This window comes from Lathyrus oleraceus, chromosome 6, assembly GCF_024323335.1.
Source record: "Lathyrus oleraceus cultivar Zhongwan6 chromosome 6, CAAS_Psat_ZW6_1.0, whole genome shotgun sequence".
Taxonomy (NCBI): Eukaryota; Viridiplantae; Streptophyta; class Magnoliopsida; order Fabales; family Fabaceae; genus Lathyrus; species Lathyrus oleraceus.
The window spans coordinates 151,034,846-151,043,760 of record NC_066584.1 but is presented as its reverse complement, the minus strand read 5'-3'; the positions used below and the strand labels follow the sequence as shown (position 1 = coordinate 151,043,760).

The 8,915-nt window shown below is 37.5% G+C and overlaps 1 long non-coding RNA gene across 1 annotated transcript; it reads left to right on the top strand.

The window, feature by feature from the left end:
• Positions 1-6,355: 6,355 nt before the first annotated feature.
• On the top strand, positions 6,356-8,169 carry LOC127097191 (uncharacterized). Its single transcript, XR_007792947.1, has 2 exons — positions 6,356-7,156; positions 7,406-8,169. It is a non-coding gene; the product is annotated as an uncharacterized LOC127097191 (long non-coding RNA).
• The last annotated feature ends 746 nt before the right edge of the window (positions 8,170-8,915 follow it).

Genomic DNA, 8,915 nt, shown 5'->3' with positions numbered 1-8,915 from the left:
GTGAAGCAGATGAAAGGAGATGAGGGGTGTGCCTCATTGCTTCTATCTCTGATCAGGGAGAGCATATCAGAAAGTGTGGGAGCTCAGAAAGATGGAGCTCTTTCCACATTATTGATTCGATAGATCTTGGGTTTTTATCTCAATGCTACAACCATGTAATGGGAGCAAGGAGAAGACTCACTGAATAGTAGGGGATAGGTTGCTTATCCCTTTGATCTACCAATTGCCTTACTTGAAGGACTTTTCCTGCTTGGGACAAAATTAAACACACACAAGCATTGCCTCTTAAGGAGGACTTCAGACAGTTTGCCCGACCAAATAACAGGCCGGGTCTCCAGACTACATGAAGAAAAAGGAATTATACCTTAAGCAAGTTGCTAAATAGCAAAGCAAAGCAAGTTCAAAGAACTTAAGCAACTAAGGGTACCTGAAATAGTCAAATCAATCAGTGCACAGTTCACAAATCAAAGCAAAAGGAATTGGGAAACAACAGTCAAAACAGATAATCAACTGTGCCAAGCACAAGACTCAAACACATGAGTCAAGCCACCTACAAAACAAAGGTTAGCTCAATGACAATCAAGCAAACCCAATCAAAAGAAATCGATCTCATTGGTCAATGGGTGTCCAACCTGAAAACACAAGCTCAAGAGTGAGTAACTGGACCACTAGGGCAAGCCTAGGGTCAAAAGAGAATGAAAAAGTCAAAACAGCAAACTATATTCAATCAAAATCAAATTCAATCAATCAAGAAGCAATCCCAATTGGGTTCACATGCATATCAACCACTATCATCATTTCATGAACAGTTGAAGTCAAAACAATGCAAACAGAAGCTCAAAGAAGTCAACAGAATGACTTGCATCAAAAGTCAACTCAAACATTTTCAAAAATCATCAAATAATTCATGTTCAACCCTAACACCTAGCATGGTAAGCATGTCAAATTTCATTGCATTTGGACAAGTGGAAGGCAGTCAATGAAAATCATAAAGTCAAAGCAAATTTGAACATGCTCAATGAAGTCAACCAAACAAGCATCAACTTAGAAAAATCATAACTAAATGAAAACAGATGATAAATGAATGGGATTAAAGCCATGGCAAAGATGAGTATGTCTAGTTATCTCATGCAAAATTTCATGTCCATCTAGTACAATATGAGCATTTCACAAAACAAATGGCAAAGTGCATCACACAAAGTCAACATTTGACTAGACAGGGAGGAAAATCTCAAACAATTAGGAAATGGCTCAAATTATTCCAAGAAAATTCACACATCAATTAGACATATGAGAGAAGGTTCATGCAAAATTTCACATTAATTGGAGGTCAGGAAGCATGTCAACAAAAATCATGAACTTGCATATCATTGGTGTGACACAAATTGTCACACCCTACTTCCAAAATTCATATCTCACGAACCACATATGATAAATTCAAGAACTCTACATCAAAACAAACATGAATGAGTGTAGATTAACCACAAAAGAATTCAGAATCATTGGATACATCCTCATCATTTCACAAAAGGATTAGCAAAAGGTACAAAATGTGCATACATGTTAAGAAACCTAATACCATTAAAAATCCAGCCAACCAAAAATTCAATAAAAATCATGACAAAATAGTAGACACTCATGTGAACATTATGCAAAAAATTCCATGATTTTTGGATTTGAAATGCACGAGTTATGAATTTTGTAAGTTGAGTGATCAATTTGGAATAAATGAACAAAATAACATGGATTGATAGGTCAAAGTGGTTGACCGGTGGCAAACTTGTAAATATGCGCATCACTTAACCAAACGCAACGTTTAGGCAATGGCAGGGAAATGTTCTGATTGGTTGATCAATGGAACAGTAACAAGGCCAGGCAAATACACGTGAAAACAAGTTTTCTGGAAAAATGGCTAGGGTTTCTACACAGCAAAAGCATTTCATCTTCATGCTCATCACCAATCGAAATTCAAACAACATTATACAAACAGCATGGCAGTGGAAATAGTGATATTCATGCAACAAAAGCAACAACAGCAGCCAACACGCATGCATACGTGAAACAGGATTTTTCTGGAAAAATATTAGGGTTTTCAAAGCAACAGTAACAGCTTCATCACTTTCAGCAGATCGAGCAAAAAACAAATCACCCAGAAACAGAAATTGCTTATACCATCGTGATCATCAAACAACACACATACATATTCTATCATTCATTTACGTTAAAACACTCTAGATAGCATGAATCAAGCAAAAACCACTTTGAATTTCAAAATTAAAAGCTAGATTTCTCCTAAACCAAACAACCATTTAACACGATTCCAAGTTCATAACACTCAGCAAGGTAAAGTCTACACATGGCATGGCAAAATTTTGAGAAAAGAAATGGTCGAAACCTTACTTGTTTTTGAAGAAAAATGTGAAGCAGTGTTGTTTGGATGATGTTGGCTCGAACAGATGGAGATAATGCCATCACTTCATCACTGAAGCTCAGATTGTTACATGCGGTAATATTGGCCACAGTGCCATCAAATTGGTCAATTGTCACATCATGGTCTATATATGCCTGCTCCAGGACCTTCTACAAAGCATCTCGTTGTGCTTCTGAACTCATTAGTATTGATAATATGGATATCTTGGACGGAGTGTGCAACAACTGGTCCATCACATTGAAATCACTTTTCTTGATCAATTTCAGCACTTCATTTTGAACAGCATTCTGATTCCCACTGTTGGGTTGGACGACTTGTATAACATAAGTTTTCTCTATAGTTGATTTCCCTATCACCATATCTTCAGTTCTCTTAGGAGCTGCAGCAGAAAACACCCGACCACTTCGGGTCACACCACTTACATCGATGGTGTTTACAACAAACGAGAAAGTAGGAATATGCACCTCTTTGTCGTCTTGCACCATAGTATCATTATACTTCTAAGGCATAGCTTTATCATACTCGTAAGGCATAGGAGCCGCAAAACGAATAACCAACGGAGAAACAACAGTCTTTTTACCATCATATGCAATCACAACCCGTTATGGGAGATTAAAACGGGGAACTATGACGTTCACCTCATGCTCATCTTCATTTCTATCCCTTGTCACCTGAATAAGGTTTTGATTCAACATTTCTTATAAGTCTCTTTTCATAACAACACATCCTCGGGAATCTCTGGAACAAACTTGACAAGAAGCATGGTCATGCTCATAATAACTCAATTCACATAAAGTAGCGTGGATTTCAACCAAGGATCTTCTGATTCGAATGACGTCAAAAACTCGGTACTTTCCTAGACATCCTTCGACCATATTCACAGCTGCATTGCCATGTTTGAGTAACAAATTAGCTTGTACATTGGGACTAGAATATTCAAATGACAAGACACCACTTTGTACTAACCTTCTCACCTCAACTTTCAAAGTGAAACAATTCTCAATATCATGGTCAAGCGCTCCTTGGTGGAATGCACAATGTTGATCAGGCTTATACCACCACAAAAGCTCTTTTGGAACAGCTGGTGGAGTTCTTGTTTGCACCAAATTCTTCGTAATTAACTTAGGAAATAACTATGTCTAGGTCATTGGAATTGGATCAAATTGTGTAGGCGTCTGTGCATGATTCTGTTGATTCGTACGTTGCTGGAAACACGGTTGATAACTCGGTTCCACTTGAATGACCGAAGAAGAATTAAGAACTAGAGTTACAAACGCCACATGCTGATGACGTTGACTGTTCCGTGGAAGCCTCTTACATTTCTCTTGCGAGATAGCGTTAACATCACATTCCTTCTTCTTGGGTAACCCATTCGCATACTTTCTGGAACTCTTGGCTGAACCATTTTCTTTCAATCGTCCTTCACAGACACCTTCTTCTAATCTCAAACCCATATTTACCATTTCAGTAAAGTCACTAGGCACACTAGCAACCAACCGATCATAATAGAACGGACTCAATGTATTCAAAAATAGATTTTTCATTTCCTTTTCTTCCACTGGAGGACTAACCTGTGCAGCAATCTCGCGCCACCTCTGCGTGTATTCCTTGAAAGCTTCTTTATCTTTTCAGGACATAGCACAAAGTTGATCCCTGTTCGGTGCCATGTCGACATTATATTTGTACTGGCGAACAAAAGCCTCACCAAGGTCATTGAATGTTCGGATCTGAGTGCTATTGAGCCCCATATACCATTTCAGAGCAGTACCAGTCAAACTATCCTGAAAGTAATGGATCAACAATTGATGGTTGTTTGTCTGAGTCGATATCTTATGAGTGTACATTACTAGATGACTCAGATGACAAGATTGTCTTTATACTTTTTGAAATTTGGAGCCTTGAACTTGTGTGGAATCTTCACATTAGGAACTAAACAAAAATCATGAGCATTCTTCCCAAACAAAACTTTCCCCTTCAAAGCTTGAATCTCTTTCTGCATAGCCTGAAACTGATCTTGGAACTTGTCCATTCTTTCATAAACACTAACAATCTCGCTCTGGTCAGCATGAAAGACAAGTTCTTCAACATAAGGAACATCATGAACCACGGGAGGTGGTACTGACATCACGGGTTGAACCATAGGAACTTCAATAGCAGGTTGATACCCCCTAAGGCACAAAGTTAAGAGGAATTCCCTAAGGGAAACCAGAAGGCATGTGTCGCATCTCGAAATATACGATCCCTCGCGATGGTCGCGAAAAAAACATCTTTTAATAGAGTCGCCAACAAACTTTATTTATCCCAATGAAGGAATAGGAAAATATCTATAAAACCTTTAGAAAATAGAATAATGGTCGTCGCAACCATATTCGGGTTCGGGAGTCGATTACGCAAGGGGAATGTATTAGCACCCCCACACGTCCATTGTACTCAACGGGAACCTTTTAGTCTAATTTGCGATTTGAATGTTAGTTGAATGTTATTTGTTTTCTTCAAGTGATAAAGATCAATAATAGAGATGAATTGAGACCTCAAAAGGAGAAAAGGGAGGTATTTTATTAGTGTGCTCGCCAAGATCTCGCAATCTCGTGCATACGTATCCTTATGGTGCAATAAGGAAATCAGAGCATTTGTAGTTCGGGGAACTACGGTTGGTTGGTGTCTTTTAATGAATAACTGTTTAGATCGCGTTCTAAAGGCTAAACATTGGCTTGTCTACTCTCGACGGAGGCTTAAACACTAATTTGTTATGTGCGTTAGAAAGGATTAAACAGTGTTCTTTTTGAAAAGAATTTTAAGTTGTTGGTCGCGCGGGGGAGAGAATTTATGTTTAATGTATTTGATATTCTGAATAAGAACGACAAAATATTGAGCAATATGGTGCACACCAATCGCTCAATTCCTTCGAGGAATAACAAGGCGAACGCCTTCTACTCCCTTTTTCGTTTAATTTATTATTGAAAGTGAGTTTGTGGAAATCGAATATGCGTGGTAGTGAGGCGTGCGCCTCCCACTTGCTTATTCAAATAATAATGCGGCGAGCGTCACTCATTCCTTTATCCAAGTTTCATTTAGCGTATTTTAATTTGCAAACGGAAAAATCGAGCAATATGTCGAGCGCCAATCATTTGATTATTCGAGAGATAGTGAGGCGAACGCCTCCCATTATTTTTCATCCAAAGTTTAAATTGTTAAAATAAAGTCTTTTAGAAATTATATTTGATTTGGGAAAATAATTTTGAATTTGTACGGTTGAGATTTTAACTGGAAGTCGACAATTTGAGCAATATGGCGAGCACCAATCGTTCAATTATTCGAGAGATGGTGAGACGAACGCCTCCCATTCTTTTTCCATCCAAAGTTTAGAATTAAAAGTGTTTTAGAAATTTTATTAATTTGGAAGAGATGATTTGAATATTGTGCGATTAATATTTTAATTAGATGACGAGAATTCGAGCAATATGACGAACGCCAATTATTCGAATATTCGAAAGATAGTTAAGCGTGCGCCTATTATGCTCCTTTTCATCCAAAACAAAATTAAGAGTTTGAAGGAATATATTCATAAAGGAAAGATTTGGATTCGATTTCGTTGGCATTAATTGGGCCTTAAACAGGAATACTCAACATTTGGATTAAGAATGGATTTTTTTAAAAGAGTTCATTTGCTAACAATAATGATTAGTCTCCTATTTAATTAATTATATTATTCCAACGAAATATACGTAAAATAAAAATTAAAACATAATTAAAAAAATCAAGTTAAGAAAAATAATAGTTATCTTCGTTACTATTATTATCCATGATCATTTCAGGCAATTTCTTAAATAATATAGAGAACATGAATAATTAAATAACCAGGAAGTGTGCAGGCCATAGAAACCTAAGGCCCAAAACTCATCCCTTCTATCAAATCGGGCGGATCTTGGAGGCCCACAACCCTTTATGTGAAGCCCAAAACAAGGGTAATGGGAGAAACCAAAACGCCAGCCGCTCCACCTTCATGGATACGCGTGCGTCGTTTGGATTCCCCAGTCGTGGCCAGCTGTGCTAGGAATAGGAGCAGACCATGGGAACATCCTAAGAGAATATGGTCTATCATGTTTACCAATGACAAAAACTGCTGTCCTTTATTGATGTCAACCAATTAATTAATAATGAAATGAAACTACCATTACTAACATCAACAATATAATGAAACTTGTTATCTGCTCCAATTCCTCCTCATTCAAATATTTCCACTTTTTGCATCTTCTTTACTCAGCTCCGGCGGCAAGGAACGGTAACCGCCTACTAGTAACTACCCTTCGAAATACCACAAATTAAACATGAACCCAAGCTTATTTTAAACCATGAACATGGATCTACATCCATCCTTCTCTAAATATCCTACCTTTGTTCAGATCGGTACTTCAAACTCAACTTTGCCAATCTTAAAAATGCGACTTATCCTTAGAACCAAAAAAACAAACAACATTCGGTCCTAAAACATAAACAGGAAGCATCACAAAACAAGTATATGGAAGGAAACGAATTAAAGCTCAGCTTATTCAATATTATATTGACCTAATACGTGTTCGATTCTGATTTGGTGATTTCGTAACTCATCATAATTTCCACCGTCCTGTACTTGGCTTGGATCTCATACAAGTGCCTTGCCTTGACTTATACTCTCCTTGTTGTTACGTTATGCTTGTTACTGCAGATTTGCAGGATTTCACATAGGTGACATAACAAGTCCTTATTCACTACCTTGGTTGTGAAGTGGCTTGTGTTTTGGCTTAAGTTATTGCATGACTTGCAGCATTTGGCAATACTATTCTGTCTTATAATACCGATCCACTGCAGATTGGTTCGTCCTGCATTGTTGGTTCAGGATGTTTGTTGCCTGCGTTTGGGACTAAGTCTTCTTGTTGGATTGCTTTTTTTTGTAAAAATGAATTCTGGTTGTAACTCATTCTTGCCTCAATGCAGGATGGTCTTTGTTGACTGATATATCAAGGTGATTTTGGCCAGCCGTTTGTGGTTTTTCTGTGGGAAGCTTCTCCAACAGGCACATTCGTCCTGCCTGCTCTGATTCTTCCTAGCTCTTATTTGTGCATTAGTTCTTTGGTTTTATAAAACTAAATCGTGTATTTGTCTGTATGATCCTAATGTATGTACATTCAATTCAAATTGGTGGTTTGGTAACAGATTTTGGTCGTGGTTCAGACTTTTATTTATGAAAACCTGTGGCATCCATTATGCCTTTTGCTTTGGAGTAATAGAGCTTAGCTTTTATCTCTGCGGTTATGATTTGTGGTTCTCACGGTCTTATGGATGCATTACAGGAGATAGGCGTTACGAAGCTTATGTTGGTGATGTGTTACACGACGTGGTTATCACTCACATCATGACTTGGTTTGTTTTCCTTCTTGCTAATGTTTATGGTCATGGCATTAAGATGGGAAATCGAAGCATCCGTACACCAATGTCCAACCAAGAATCTAAATGGGATTCGAAGACGTGAATTAGAACTAGGATGGGGATTTGGGGATGAAAAGGGTTGGATTCGATCTTGGTCAACGATTACCAAACTTTATAACTTTCATAATAGCCATCACATAGATTACAATGAATGATGCTTCCATGATTATTTGATATGGTCTGATTGTGTTAACTGCACTAAACGTCAATTTGTAATCAGCTTGATAAAACAACATTTCTGATCTTGAATTTAATCTCTTTTTTTCTTTTAATTCTTAATCTGTTTCCAATTTCCTTTGAGAAATCTCTATCCATTAGCTTACCTGCAATTATAACTCTCAGACCCTATAATTTTGTAGACCTAATTTTCTTCAACACGTTAAATTCTAAGTTTTTATGTAAACTGGCTCTTAAATTTCTACTTTGTAAGACCATGATGGTATATAGTAATGGCAGTTGATCAAAGCAGGTTTTTAATGACCAAACTTGAATCTGAAGAATCATGTACCCATGGAAAGCTCAAAGACCAAGAATAAAAAGATCAACCTTAGGATCGGAATTAGGGTTGGGATTCTAGGGTTAGAAAGGTTCGGGTTGGCTTTGGTCAAAGTTGACCAAAAAGTCAATTGTTGACCAAAGTCAACAATTGGTCAACACGTTCTTCCTTGCATTTTTTCATGACCATGTAATACCTCCTTATTCGAATGAAATTGGATTTGGTATTTCAATTGAATGACTCTTGAATGAATTTGAAGTTTTTATATGAATAAATGGATCTTTTAATATGTATTGTAATGCGGTGAAATGGACGGTATGACATTGGTTGGACCATGAGTGATGCTCAAGATCAGGACCTAAATATACAATTGCGAGCATGCAACAAAGGCCTTAACAAGTATCAAGATGCGCCAAGAACTAGGACTTAACATATACCAAATATGAAGGTATGACCAAGGGGTTTAAGTGGGAGCAACTGGCTAAAATATACCTAAGCGACCCATGAATTGAACACTGAGTA